Genomic DNA, 14,841 nt, shown 5'->3' on the forward strand with positions numbered 1-14,841 from the left:
GCATTCCTGGCAAAGGGGACTTAACTTTCCCCATCTCTTTGGGAAGATGTTTGCCTTCAGGGAGGCAGCAGAGTGGTTGGCAGGCCCCAGTGAAAATGAGGTCCAATGCTGTGGCATCATTTTCACCAAATCCTACTATCTGTTAGGATCACTTGGATGTCATCTGGGAATATGACCCTCAGTAGCTGCTGAGGTCCTGGGCTCTCCTCCCTGGGGATGGGCCCTCTTTGGTCAGATTCTGCAGTTGTGAGTGGCAGAGCCAGCTGATGGTGCTGGTACTTTGGCTCCAAACACCCTGAACCCTACTTATCCCTAAAACAGAGGTCAGCAAACCTTTTTTGTACAGGACCAAATAGTAAATGTTTAGGCCTTATAGACCATACGATCTTTGTTGCAACTATTCAACTCGGCTTTTGGAGCATGAAAGTAGGCATAGAGAATATGTAAAGAAATAAGCGTGACTGCATTCCAATAAAACTTTACAAAAGCTGGTAGGTTTGGCCCAGAGGATATAGTTTGCTGACTTCCGCCTTAGAGAAGTAGGTCTTAAAGTGTAGTCTTTGGACCAAAGCATTAGCATTACCTGGGAACGTGTTAGCAATGCAAGTTCTTGGGCCCTATTCTAGACCTACTAAATCAGAATAAATATTTTCTGGGGCTTCCCTGGTGGCGCAGTGGTTGGGAGTCCGCCTGCCAATGCAGGGGATGTGGGTTCGTGCCCCGGTCTGGAAAGATCCCACATGCCACAGAGCGGCTGGGCCTGTGAGCCATGGCCGCTGAGCCTGCGCGTCCGGAGCCTGTGCTCCGCAACGGGAGAGGCCACAACAGTGAGAGGCCCGCGTACCGCAAAAAAAAAAAAAAAAAAAAATTTTCTGTTTGCATCCCCACTTCATTCTGGGACTCCAATTACATGTATGTTAGGTTGCTGGAAGTTGTTCCAGAGCTCACTGATACTCCTTTAATTTTTTTTAAGATCTTTTTTCTCCTCTCTGTTTCGTTTTAGATAAGTTCTATTACTGTCTTCAAGTTCACTAATCTTTTCTTTCGTAATGTCTAATCTTCCAGTAATCCCATCCAATATTGCTTTTTATCTGAGACACTGTAGTATTGAGATGAAGTTTGAATTTTGGTCTTTGAAAAATATTCTCCATGGTTAGGGACTTCTGTGGTGGTCCAGTGGTAAAGAATCCACCTTACAATGCAGGGGATGTGGGTTTGACCCCTGGTCAGGGAACTAAGATCTCACATGCCGTGGGGCAACTAAGCCCGCGTGCCACAACTACTGAGCTTGTGCGCCTCAGCTAGAGTCCTGGTGCCGCAGACTACAGAGCGCACATGCCCTGGAGCCTGCGTGCCACAGCTAGAGAAAAGAAAACCCACTTGCCACAACTAGAGAGAAGCCCTTGCGCAGCAAGAAAGATCCCACATGCCTCAGCGAAGATCCTGTGTGCTGCAACTAAGACCCTACACAGCCAAATATAAATAAAATAAATAAAAAATCTTAAAAAAAATAAAACTATTCTCCATGGTTTTATGTAGCTTTTCAACATATGGAATACAATCATAATAATTGTTTTCATGTCTTTGTGTGCTAACTCTGACATCTGTGTCAATTCTGGGTTGATTTCAGTTGATGGCTTTTTGTTCCTCACCATAGTCGTGTTTTTCTGCTTCATTGCGTGTCTAGTAATCTTTGACTGGATGTCAGACATTGTGATTGTACCTTGCTGCGTGCTGGATGTTTTTAAATTCTTGAGCTTTTTTCTGGGATGCAGTTAAATCATCTTTTGACTCTTTTTGGGTCTTGCTTTAAGATTGGGTAGGCAGGACCAGAGCAGTGCTGTCTGGGGTTAATTATTCTCCACTACTGAGGCAAGACCTTTCTGAATACTCAACGTCCATGTTTTCCAGTCTGGCTGGTGGGAATAGGCACTGTTCCTGGCCCTCCTTTTGGAAGGTTCTTTCCATGACAGTGGGTAGTTTCCTCACATGCCTGAGCTGATCAGTCTCGGCAGATACTCAAAGGCAGTCCTTTGCAGGTCTCTGGAGATCTCTCTGGACAGCTGTCTTCTCTCCAGGACCCTGTCCTTTGACCTCTAGCTGCATGGGTCTCCCCCAGCTCTCAGCTCCATCTCTTCAACTCAGAGAGTCCACTGGGCTCCACTTGGGTTTCCCTTTTCTGCACCACCTCTGGAAACTTTCTGAAGGCAGCAAGCTAGGGCCATCATAGGTCTTATCTTGTTTATTTCCTGAGTCTCAGGATCACCGTCCATCATTACCTGATGTCCAAGGGTATTAAAAATCCTTACTCCATCTTGGTCAAATGCACTTATGTAAGCAGATGTATTGATCTCTGATATTCTGATTGCTCAAAAACAGTAATTCAGACTTTATAAATGTGAGGACATTTGATTCCTCAGAAACTCCAGTGAAGTACTGTAGTTATTTTCATTTTACAGCTGAGGAAACCGAGGCTCAGACAGGTGAAGTGACCATTTGCCTGACCCCCAAGCTCTCATATTTTCATTGCTTGACGCTGCTCCCCTTCTGCATCTGCCAGCCCCTGCTGGGATATCTTCTCTTTGAACCAAAGCACACCCTGGGAGTGCAGTAGATGGGGATCCTCCTGACACTCGAAGTGTGGGCTGGGAGCCAGCGTCATCTGCATCCCAGGAACTTGTTAGCGAGCAGAGGCTTGGCTCCTCCCACGCCTGTTGAATGAGAACCTGCACGTTAGCAAGATCTTAGGTGACTTTTTGCATGCGTCACAGTTTGAGACACATCCAGTCAGAAGCTGTTTCCTGTTCCTCAACTCCTGAGCCCAGTCCTGGCTCCCCGGGAGCAGGGAGCTGAGCTCGACTGGGAGGAGGCACGGCCAGAAGCTGTGGGTCCCACACCCGGGGGATCCTGTAGGGCCCCACCTCTCTTGCAATGGCAGTTTGTGTGCCTGGCCCAGCACATACTGGGCAAGGCTGCCGGAGGAGCTGGTTGGACATGGCCTCTGCCCTCTGGAAGTTTGTCTAGAACACAGTTTTCCAGGAAGTTGTGACTCACCTGCCTTCATCCACCTGCCAGGTGCTAGCCTGGCTGGAGGCCGGTGGGCTGAGCTCTGGGAGAAGCAGCCAGGAAGGCCTCCAGGGGAGGGGAGCGGAGAGAAAGTGGATGGTGGTGGGGGAGCAGCTGCTGGCTGTGGCGCCTTCCCTGCAGGCCTGGCCCGGGCTGCCCGGTGGCCGCATTGCCTGCCCCACTCCCTTGCCCCCCACCTCGCCACAGCCAGAGGCAGGCCATAAAACTGCCGGACAGGGCTTCCCTGGTGGCGCAGTGGTTGAGAGTCCACCTGCCGACGCAGGGGATGCGGGTTCGTACCCCGGTCCGGGAAGATCCCACATGCCGTGCAGCGGCTGGGCCTGTGAGCCATGGCCGCTGAGCCTGCGCATCCGGAGCCTGTGCTCCGCAACGGGAGAGGCCACAACAGTGAGAGGCCCGCGTACCGCAAAAAATTTCCTCTGAGACCCTTACCCCTTACCTTGCAATTCACATAAACTGCCCCCAGGAGGAGGGTGGTACCCGAAGCTGGGAGAGACTTAACAGAGTTCTAGATCAGCCTCCTCTTCCCAGGTGAGCATGCCTGTTCTCTAAAGAGGGGGCTCCAGGCACTGGTAGAATTTTTCTCCTAACCAGATACCCTGCAACCCCTCTCTAGGCATGGGGTTCCCAGACTTCGCTAACCGGTACCCACACCTGCACAGTATTTATGAACCACACTGCAGCCAGGTGCCAGGGAAAATGAACCAGCACAGCTGTGAAGTCAGAGAGCCCTGGCTTCGGGTCTGGCACACGCTGTGACAAGCTGTGTGGCTTTTGGCCAGCTTAGAAGCTTTGAGCCTCAAATTCTTCATCTAGACCATGGAGTGACAATCAGAGCCACCTGAAAGAGTTTCAGTAAAGTGAGTTAATGTGTGGACTGGGCGTGATGGTTCATTTTAGGTGTCAACTTGACTGGGTCACAGGGCGCCCAGATTGTTTGGCTAAACATTTCTGGGTGTGTCTGTGAGGGTGTTTCCAGATGAGATTAGCATTTGAATTGGTGGACTCCAATAGCTAAATCATCCAGGCTATAATAGCACCTGATTGAACTGTGAATTTATGCCTCATTTCTCTGGGGTTTTGCTCCAAATCCCTGCTTTTGTTGTCCAAATGCACCTCACTGTTAAGACAGCCTTGCATCTTATGCCAGTAACTGAAGCCACTTAGAAATAACTCCACTGTGATATTTAGCAAATTATTTTTTATCTGATGGGTAAACTCAGCTTTCATGTCAAAGAGAAGGGAACAGAGTGAGGGGTGTTCAGGGCGCCTGCTGGGCTCGCTTCATAAAAGGTGCCTTGTTATTTTGCATTCTGTCTCCAGTCATGCTATTTCTTCTGGGCTAAGCTGTCACTGATGTGTCACTGGTGGCAATAATAAAACTTGAGGAATGGGGGGCATATCCTAATTCAGCTAGAAGGCCCGGACTGAACAAGTGAGGCAGTTTTCCAGATGAAGGAAGATCCTGGCCCCAGTCTTATTTTCCCAAGCCTCATGCTAGGCAGGCTTCCTGCCCACCCACCTCTGCATCGTGTTTTCTTTTCCTTCTGCACAGCCCACTCCCAAGCAGAGAGCACCAGCTGCCCCCTTTTCTGGCCAGTTGGGTTCGCCTGCCGCTGGGGCTGAGATCTCCCAGCCGACGTCCTGGAATCATAGCCTTCATAATTGCTGTTCCTTCAGCTGCAGACAGGCTTCCCCTGGGTATCTGCATGGCTGTCTCCTCACCATTCAGGCCTCAGCTAAAATATCACCTCCTCAGGGAGGCCCTCCCTGACCACCTCTGTAAAGCAACCCCCACTCCCACCAGCAGTCTCATCCACTGCCAGCCCTGTGAGTGAGCTGTCTTGGACACCCAACTCAGCCAAGCTTCAGGTGGCCGCAGCTAGCTGATATCTGACTATAAGGACATGAAACACCAAGTGAGACCCGCCCAGCTGAGCCTTGTCAACTCACTGAACCATGAGAAATGCTGTCCCCTATTGAAAGACACTGAGTGTTAGCTAACTTTTTCCTCATCACAACCCATGTGAGGAGGGACAGTCTTATTCCCTTTATTTTATTTTTTTAATATCTTTATTGGAGTATAATTGCTTTACAATGTCGTGTCCCTTTCTGCTGTACAACAAAGTGAATCAACTATACGTATACATGTATCCCCATATCCCCTCCCTCTTGCATCTCCCTCCCACCCTCCCTATCCCACCCCTCCAGGCGGTCACAAAGCACCGAGCTGATCTCCTTGTGCTATGCAGCTGCTTCCCACTAGCTACCTACTTTACTTTTGGTAATGTATATATGTCCATGCCACTCTCTCACTTCGTCCCAGCTTACCCTTCCCCCTCCCTGTGTCCTAATAAGTCCATTCTCTACATCTGCATCTTTATTCCCGCCCTGCCACTAGGTTCATCAGTACCACTTTTTTAGATTCCATACATATGTGGTATTTGTTTTTCTCTTTCTGACTTACTTCATTCTGTCTTACTCCCTTTAGAAAGAAGGAAAGGGAGCCACAGAGAGGCAACTGAATCCCCACAACTGTGCTATGAGGCGCGAAGATCCTCATTTTATAGAGGGGAGCTGAGGTTCTACAGAGTTAGGAAGTCTGCCCGGGGATCCCCGCTGGGGACTGTGGCCTGGGTGAGAGGTCTGAGGGGCTCGAGGCCTGAGCCTCCGCCCCCCACCCTCGCTGCGGCTCTGCCCTACCTGTCCTTCAAGTGCGGCTCTTTTCAGCCCTGCTTCTGCATTTCTCACCCAACAGGCCCTTTCCAGGGAGCTCCTCCCTCCCCAGACAAGCACCGGGGGCTGACATTTTGTAAGCTGTGCTCGGAACAGTGCTGGGTGAAAATAAATTCCATGTGCAGCAGTGAGCTAAACAAACAAAAAACCAGCATAGAATATTTGCAGAAAATATAGGAGAATATTTTTGTCATCCTGGGGAGTGTGAGCCGTCCTCACCGAGTCACCAAACCCAGATGCTACCAAGGAGAAGACTGACCTACTCGACTACAGAAAACCAAAAAGTGTTCAGATTGACGAAGGTACAATAGAGTGAAGTGCAGACCAGGGAAGACTTTTTCTTCATACCTGACGAAGAATTAATATTCAAAATATACCATGAGAAAAAGTCAAAGTGCCCAGCTTAAAAAATGGGCAAAGGGGACTTCCCTGGCGGTCCAGTGGTTAGGACTCTGTGCTTTCACTGCCGAGGGCCCAGGTTCCATCCCTGGTCGGGGAACTAAGATCCCACAGACTGCGCGGTGCGGCCAAAAAACAAACAAAAAACCCCAAATGGGCAAAGGATCTAGCTAAGACAATTCACAGAAGACAACTGTGATTAGCAGTCAACCTATAAAAATGGACTTGGCCATTTCCCTCATGGTCAGGGAAGGGCAAACTAAAACAAAGACACTTCATTAAAAACAGATGGACAAGTTTTAAAAAATTGATGCTATCAAGTGGTGTTGAGGCTTAGGAGAAAAGGCATTTTCAGCCCAGGCTGCTCTTTGTAATTGCATGTACGTATTCACAAAGTGCTTTGTACTTTGGAGGATGTGAAGCTTTCCCACCAACCTTCAGGAACCATGCTGTTCCATACGGGAGCCATTCACCACCTGTGGCTATCGAGCCCTTGAAGGGTAGCTAATCTCAACTGAAACGTGCTGTAAGCGCAAAACACATACCGATATTAACGACCTAGTACGGAAAAGGTAATGTAAAACAGCTCATTAGACATAGGGCGCTCCTGACAGCAGCCCTCCTGGCCTGACTCTTGACGAGTCAGATGGACAGACTTCTGGGACTTGGAAGGAGGCCACTTCACTGGTCAGCGGCCTCAGGGGGAGGGCTGCCAAGCAGAGCTGGATGAGGGTGAGGTCCAGGAAGCGAGGGCCCTGGCAGCCCAACTCCCACCCAAACCCCAAGGCCATGTGGGTCCCATTTACCTGAGCACATAGGGACAATGGGGCCTGAACCTCAGGAGAGCTAGAATGTTCTGAGCCAGTGAGAGGAGGGAGAGCAGGGCCAGTGTGCCTAGAACGTGTTGTGGTGCGGAGTCACCATGGCCAGATTTCTGCTCCCCCCTTTCACGGTGGCTGCCCCCTCATAAATGGGTGCTTCTTCTTCCAGTCTGACAAACTTTGAGTGAATCAAACCTTTGGGGCTACCCACTGCCAGTGCTGAGATGGCCATATTCCTCATTTCATGGCTTAGAAATAGTATTCATCTCTGAGCAGAGTCAAGCCTCCCCACCCCCCACCCCTCCCGCCCTGCAATAAAACCGCAGCGCAGACTCATCACCTCAAGTGTTTTGTTTTCCCTCTCACGTACAAGTCCAGAGGATGGTGTTTCAGGGCTGACGCGGGGCTCCACAGTGATCAGAGACCGGGGCTGCTTCTGTCTTTCTGCTCCACACTTGTTAGTGAGTGGCTTTCATCCTCAAGTTTGCTTCTGCTCCAAAATGATTGTTGGAGCACCAGCCATCATGTCTATATTCCAGGCAGGGAAAAGAAGAAGAGGGAAGAGCAAAAATGTGCATCCCAGCTTTCTGTTCTCCTCAGCTGTCATACCCAGTAATCTCTGCTTATATTTCATTGACCAGAATTTAGTCACTCAGTTGCAGGTGAGGCTGGGAAATGTAGTTTTCTAGCTGGACACGTTGCCACTTTGAATTAAACAAGAGTTCTGTTTCTAAGGAAGAACAGGAGAGTGAATACTGGTAGACAACTAGAAATTTCTGCCTCACTTAGCATGGCAGTCAAGGCCTTGAATGAACTTTCAGAACCAGTGAGCTCATTCTGCTTCTTCTCCTGCACTGCGGGCCTGGCTCACGGTTGGGAGGACACGGAAAGTCGGTCATTCAGTTCTGTTAGGCTTGTCCGCCTGACTTGGATAACCAACACGTGACCAAGCCCGAATATTCTGCCTTCCCGCTCAGCTTTTCTGCCGCTTCCAAGGTAGCATCTGGAACCCCACGTGAAGGGCAGAGCTGCTAAGGGCTCCTACCTATTCTGTTCCCCAGCGAGTAGGGCAGTTTCCGTTCAGCTACCCTGGAGTCGCCCACTGAGAAGACACTGCTGCTGTAGGGCCATGGGCTGGAGCCTACTCCATGTTTGCACGCGTGCACACCCCCATGCACACATTCCCCCAACTCTCTGTCTTCACAGTCACTTACATTTCTCCTAGCTTTCTCTCTCTTGCTTCTACACGTACACCCCAAGGAAAGAAACCTCTTCTAGTGTTAATATCTTTCCACCTGGAGCAGGTTACAGGGCTTCCACATGTGAGCAGATCTTTGAAAGACTTGAGTGCAGTGGAGGGGTGATGGTGACGGCAGCCTGTGGTCCAAAGTCCCTCAGGTCCCCCATGGCAGGCTGCGGGTGCCTTTGTGATTCATCCTTTCAGGTGGGCAACCTCGCAAATCAAATATCAGGTCTAATTGTTAAAGCTGTTTTCATGACAGTGGTTTTCCATTCAGTCCCCCAGAGCTAACAATATGTAATCAGTTTTCCTTAACAAATGACCTCCTTTAACTTCCTTAGTTCATAATTAATTTGCTAGCGTGTAGCAAGATAATTAACACTCCTGATTAGAGACAGGCAAAAGAAGGAACCTCTTTTTTTCACGGCCAAGGCAAATATTGATTAAAATCTGAGCTGTTTTCTAATTTTCCTTCCAATTTAATTCACTGAAGGTGGTGGTTGGTGTGTGGGTTTTGTTTAAAAAATTAAAATGGAGGTAAGATGAATGAGTCTTGCTACAGAGCACTTTATTACCAGCTCACGTTTTGGATACTTTTGCTGTCTTTTCCTCGGATATAAAGACGTGAAACCAGAGAATCGAGGGGCAATTGAATATGTTTAATAGAGGCTTTAAATAACTGTAGAGACTTGCAGCTCATTAGGAGGGGAACTGAGGGGTGGGCTGGGGTGAGGAGAATGGAGAAATCCTCCCAGAATGTAATACTAACCACCCTGATGGTGAGCACCGTCTTCTGAGTGGTCTGGTCCATCTAAGTTTACAAAGCCCTTTCACTCCCTTATCTCACTTGGTCCCCACACAGCTCCGGGATGGGGATGGTGGGGAGGGACCCACCGTGGAAGCCTCAGCGTCTCTGATGTGTAAACAGGCCCAGAGATGTGAGGAGAGTTGAGGAAGTGGAATCAAACCAGGGACTGCACCGGCTGCACCCTGCGTCTTCCTACCCTTTGTGAAGACCGATGCAGATGGCTGATTCCGCACTTTCTGTGTCTCTCAGCTTCACCTGCGCATTATCGGTGAGGTAAGCCAGGTGCCAGGCCACGAGATTTAAGGTGCCCTCACTCTCGGGCCCCTGCACTCTCTGCCCTCGCTACCTCGCTTGTTCCACTCCAGCCCGGGCCCTGCATCCAGGCCCTGCGCTACTTCTTCGTGTTTCATGCACTATTTAATCCTCACGACCTGGTGAAATGGGTGTTTTGGGTATCTCCGTTTTTACTGATGAGGATAACGGGGCTTAGAGAGGGAGTAACTTGTCCAAAGTCACGAGGCTGGAAAGGCGGAACTTGTTTGGAGTCCTGGCTGGCTGGCTCCAGGGCCTTTGCTCTTGAGGCAGAATCCCAGATTTCCCAGGAGGAGAAATGCTTGGACCGGGACATCATTTACCCACAGGCTGCTTGCTTGGCCTGCCCTGGCTGGGGGTTCCTTGGAGAGAGGCCGGGGAAGGGAGAGAAAGCCCAGTGCAGGTGGGTCTTGGGAACGTGGCTGGGATGTGCGTGTGTGGAGTGGGGAGGGCGAGTGGCCACAGGAAGGAAGTGAAGAATGTTGCTCGGTCCCCTCAGGCGGGCAGACCCTGCTGATGAAAACAGGGCTGCTCTCACTTTGGCCTCTTGCAGCCTCCCAATCTTAGACACAAAATTCCCTCAGGGCATTGGGCTCCTCTTCCAGGTCTCTGGAGATGGAGCCTTTCCCAGGGAATGGAGGATGGAGTGGGCATGCTCAGAGGGGCTGGGGTTTGGGGCTCAGGCTGTGGCCCTCCAATGGGTGGGCAGCTTTCTGGGAGTCCTTCCAGTGTATCCCCTCACCCCCAGCCCAAGGAGCATAGCACATGCTTGGGGGAAGGAAAGCCAGAGGCAGGAGGTAGGCGGTGCAGGGGTAGCAAGATCCGCCCCTGCCCCAGGGCCATGAACAGCACTCTGAGGGGACCCTCCCAGACCTCTGTCCACAAGGGGGTGAGAACCAGAACAGTGGCTGATCCAAAAGACTGTGATCTATAATTTATCCCCAACTCCTTCCAGAAAAGGCTGGCAGCTGCCTGCCAGGGGATTTGTGACGGAGGATTTTGCTTTGATGAAGCTAAGGGGATTTCAGGTGGTCCCTTGGGTTAGGTGCTACTGAATTAAGACCATCTGTGAAGCGGATTCCTATGTATTGGCTTCTCTATGCTCACGGCACCGCTGCAGTCAGAATGATTATCTCCATGTGACAGATGGGGAAACTGAGGCTCAGGGGGTGAAGTAACTTGCCCAAGGTCCCATACCTAGGGCAGGCAGGATTACAATTCAGATCCATTTAACTTGGGCAGCATCGAGGACTCTTCCCTGGAAGCAGATGGTGATACCATTTAAAATCTGACTGAAATCTCTTTGGTGCCTACAGCCATTTGAGGCATGACCCAGGTTACCCAGATGGTTCTAGCCACCCACTGAGCACTGGCGCCTGTATTTCCCTGGGACCACTTCTACCCAAAACATGGGTGTTGCCTAGTCCTGAATGGACTGTCTTTTGTTAGGCAGAATAGGAGGGAAGAGGGTGAGATCTGGCAATCTGTGTACTTTGTACACACAGGCCCAGTCATAAGGAGACCCACCACCCACCTGTCCAATCAAAGTCAGCGTGTAGATGGCGAGGTTCTTGTGGACGTGGCCCAGAGTCAGATTGACTGGTTCCCGTGACGGCTCTGCCATCGGGAGATGTGTCAGCTTGGGCTGCCGTTACAAAATACCACAGTCCTCTCCCAATTCTGGAGGCTGGATGTCCAAGATCAAGCGTTACAGGATTGGTTTCTTCTGAGGCCCCTCTACTTGGCTTGCAGATGGCCGCCTTCTCCATGTCCTCACATGGTCTTTTCTGTGTGCGAATCCCTCCTGTCCCTTCCTCTTCTTATAAGGAAACCTATCCTATTGGATTAGGGCTCTACCCATATGACCTCATTTAACCTTGTTTTACCCCTATAAAGGTCCTATCTCCAAATACAGTCACATTGGGGGGTAGGGCTTCAACATACGAATTTTGGAGGGATACAATTCCATCCATAATTGGTGAACATAGGCGTGTGCCTCCCTAAGCATCAGTTTCCTCGTCTGTTACATGAGGTTAATAAAAGTAACTATTCCATAGAGTTTTTGAGGGAATTCAGTGAGGTATTACATGGGGACGATGATGGCATACAACATGTGCTCACTGTGCTGGGTACCATCACCATCACTTTTATCGTCCCCATCACGACTACATCGTCTCCATCAGTCTAGAGATCTGCTGCTTTCAAACCTCTGGGTCCTGCTTGTCACTTGTGGTTCAAGATTGCAGTTAGTGAGAATCAGAGCTGCAAGGATCTTGACCTTTAACACCAAAGGCTGATTTTACAAATGAGGAAACTGAGGCCGAGCTAGTGGTCATCTGGGATCAGAATGCTGGTAACCTGTCCCCTGGCCTGGTGATCTTGGACCATTTCAGTGTCTAGGAGGGGCCAGGAGAAGGCTCCCTTCCCTGCTGGGACCACCCATGGAGTATTTGGACAATTCAATTAGTTTTATCCCCTTAATATTTTATGGACTGTTTCCCTCATGTCTTAATGGAGTGCCTGTCACATAGTGAATGAATAAAAGCCATTCATTACCAAATCCCTACACATGGGTCCTCAGCCCAGCCCCTCTCCGTAAACCCGGAGTCCCAGCTCCTGGTGTGATGACATCAAACCCTTCCAAGGGCAGCCTAACATTTCCTTGCTTCATCCCATCCAGACATATGTGTCTCCCTGGGAATTTGGATGGCAGTATTAATAAGCCACCAGGCTTCAGTCAGAAGGGCATGGTGACTCACTTGTTTTGACAGTATAATATCTCTGGTTAAAAATAACGCGGAAGCTAAAAAACAAAAAATCCCAACAAGCCCTGGCAGTTCGGTTGGTTTCCAACCGCATGTCCACTCCCACCATCTTCCTTCCAACAGAATCCCAGCTGTGCTCAGGATGGGGTGCAGAGTACTCAGCGGGGGTCAGCCTGGAGCCCGGCTCTCGCCTGTTCGCCAACGATTGCTTTAGGACTGGACATGTGACCCGGTTCTGGCCGATGGGACTTAAGGGAAGTCTCCGGAGGACTTGATGTGGTTGAGAAGCCTCCACCCCCCAACTTCGGGTCTTGGGACGCAGTTGTTTGGGGAAGTGATGCCTGCAGCAGCTGCCTTGCAACCAGGCAGGCGAGGCCGACAACACAGACTCTCAGAGGATGTGACCTGGAGCCCAGACGTCACAGAGCAGTGAACCCACCCTGGAGCCTCCTGCCTCCAGGTTTCTCATTACATACTGTTTAGGCCTGGTTCACTCAGGTGCTACTTGCAGCCAAGGCCAGGCCAGCTGAAGCTGGGTTGATGGTGACGGCCTTGGCCAGGCGCAGGTGAGGGAAAGCGTGTGTTCCCACTCGGGGATGGAGGTGGTTGTGAGGACACCGGATGCCGTTCTCAGTCTTGATACCTTACCTGGTGACTGGTGGTCAGGTGATGCTCCCACTTCCTGCCTCCCCGCCCCTCCCCCACCTTTGTGTACTGCACCAGCAGGCACCGCCCAGAGAAATGAAGTGGGGTCGTTCTGATCTCAGCCTTGCTGTGCTCCCTCCTCATCGGCCTCAGGTCAGCTGCGCTCCGCCTCCCCACGGCTGTTTCTCCACCGGCATCCCCACAGCTCATCCTAGCTCTGGACCTCAATCTTATATGCAGGTCCGATAAGCGGCTGCTGAAGACTGCACGTTCCAGGTCATAGGCGCCCTCTGCTGGGCCCCTCCTCGTCCAGTGAGGGTCTGATTTATGGGGCCCTGAGCTGGGCGTGGCGATCACTGCATTTCACAGATGGGAAGCTGTGGCTGAGCGGCTGACTCACAGGTCCTGCGGCCAGAGCTCTGACCCAGGCTGTCCGGTGCCACCCCCCAGGCCTCTTTCTGCTAGTTTTTCCCTGTAAGATGGGGCGGAGTGGGCAATGTAATCTAGAAGGCCAGGATCCCAGCACGAAGCTAAGTAGATTCAGATGTGGCTGGGCTTGGGCACTGGAGCTACCAGAAGTGTGTTTGTCTGATGGACTAAGGAGTTTGCTGGGAGATAAGTCACCTAAGGGAGAGGGAATCAGGAAGACAGTCTTAGCCTGGCACTGAACATGGCACAGGGGAGGGGGTCTTCGCGACCACAGCGGTCTGGGCACAGCTGGGGGCCTCGGCAGTCCCTGAGGTAGGGCAGCATCGCCGTAAGGACCGGGAGGTGTTGGGACGGTCACGCTGCAGCTCGGGGGCCCCGTGGGACTAAGTGGGGCCCTGGGTGGGGAGAGAGGCCACAGCATGGCACAGGTGGCAGGCCAGGGCTGGGGAGGGAAGAGACCAACACACACACAGTCTGTCCCCAGCTAAGGTAGCCATGCACAGGGGCTGTGGAGCTTGGCTAGCCCCAGACCTTCATGGCTCTGCCTTGGAGGAAAGCTGTAGGTGGCCTCTCGTGCTGGATCCCTTGCCCAGGATCCCTTGTCCAGGGGTTGGCAAGTCTGGCCCACGGCCTGGTTTTGTATGGCTTGTGAACTAAGAATTGTTTTTACATTTTTAAGTGGTTACATTTTAAATATTTATGCAAGTACCTACACAATATACTCAAATTTTGCCTCTTGGGTCGTAAAGCCTGAACTGTTTACTACCTAGGCCTTTACAAAGTCTGTTGTCCCCTGGGGTAGGCGGTCTTTAGAGTCCAACCTTGGGGACCACGGGTTGCTGGTGGAGACACCTGGCCTTGCCTGTGTCTTGGCCCTGGGGGTGCGGGATGCCGGACCTCCTTGGCCTCAGGCTTAGTGTACGCACATGCCCTCCACGTTTTCTTAAGCCCCCCGCCCCCAAGCACAGAGGGTAGGTCTGGGAGAGGGTACCAAGCCCCAAGAGCAAGCCCATGGCTCCAGCCTTCCCACCAAAGTCTTCCCAGAGCCGTCGGTGCTTCTGGAGGCTGCCCTTGCTGGGGGCAGGTGTGTTCCCGCCAACGGAGCAGTATCTTGCTGATAAAACCTGATGAGCTGCAGTTAACAACACAGCCCTGCCATGTGGCTTCCTCCCAGGGCTGCCCATCTGTTGGCCTTGGGGGACCACTCTCAGTGCAGCTGAACCCCGCCCCCCCCACACATCATCATCGAGTCAGGAGAGAGCCCAGGTCCCCGGGGCCAGGCCCAGCACACAGGCCAGCAAATCTCTGTGCTTAGCCTGTGCCAGCTCCTGGCCACCCTCCAGGCTCTCAGTGACACCTGCAGATGGTGGCTAACGGAGGGTGAAAAGCTCCTGGGAAGGTCTGGGCACGGAGCAGTAGGGAGAGGCCAGCCAAAGGCACCCTGACCATGGCTGTGGGGAGGGCTCCAGGTGTGGCCTGCCTTTGCTCGGGCCAACCTGCTTTATTCCTGACCCCTTGCCAGCCATCCTTCTTCTCCTCTCCTTGTCACTAAACCCAGGGACCTGCCAGCTGGGCACTCATCCCTTGCAAAGGACAAGC

The sequence above is a fragment of the Phocoena phocoena genome, chromosome 16 (genome assembly GCF_963924675.1).
Source record: "Phocoena phocoena chromosome 16, mPhoPho1.1, whole genome shotgun sequence".
NCBI lineage: Eukaryota > Metazoa > Chordata > Mammalia > Artiodactyla > Phocoenidae > Phocoena > Phocoena phocoena.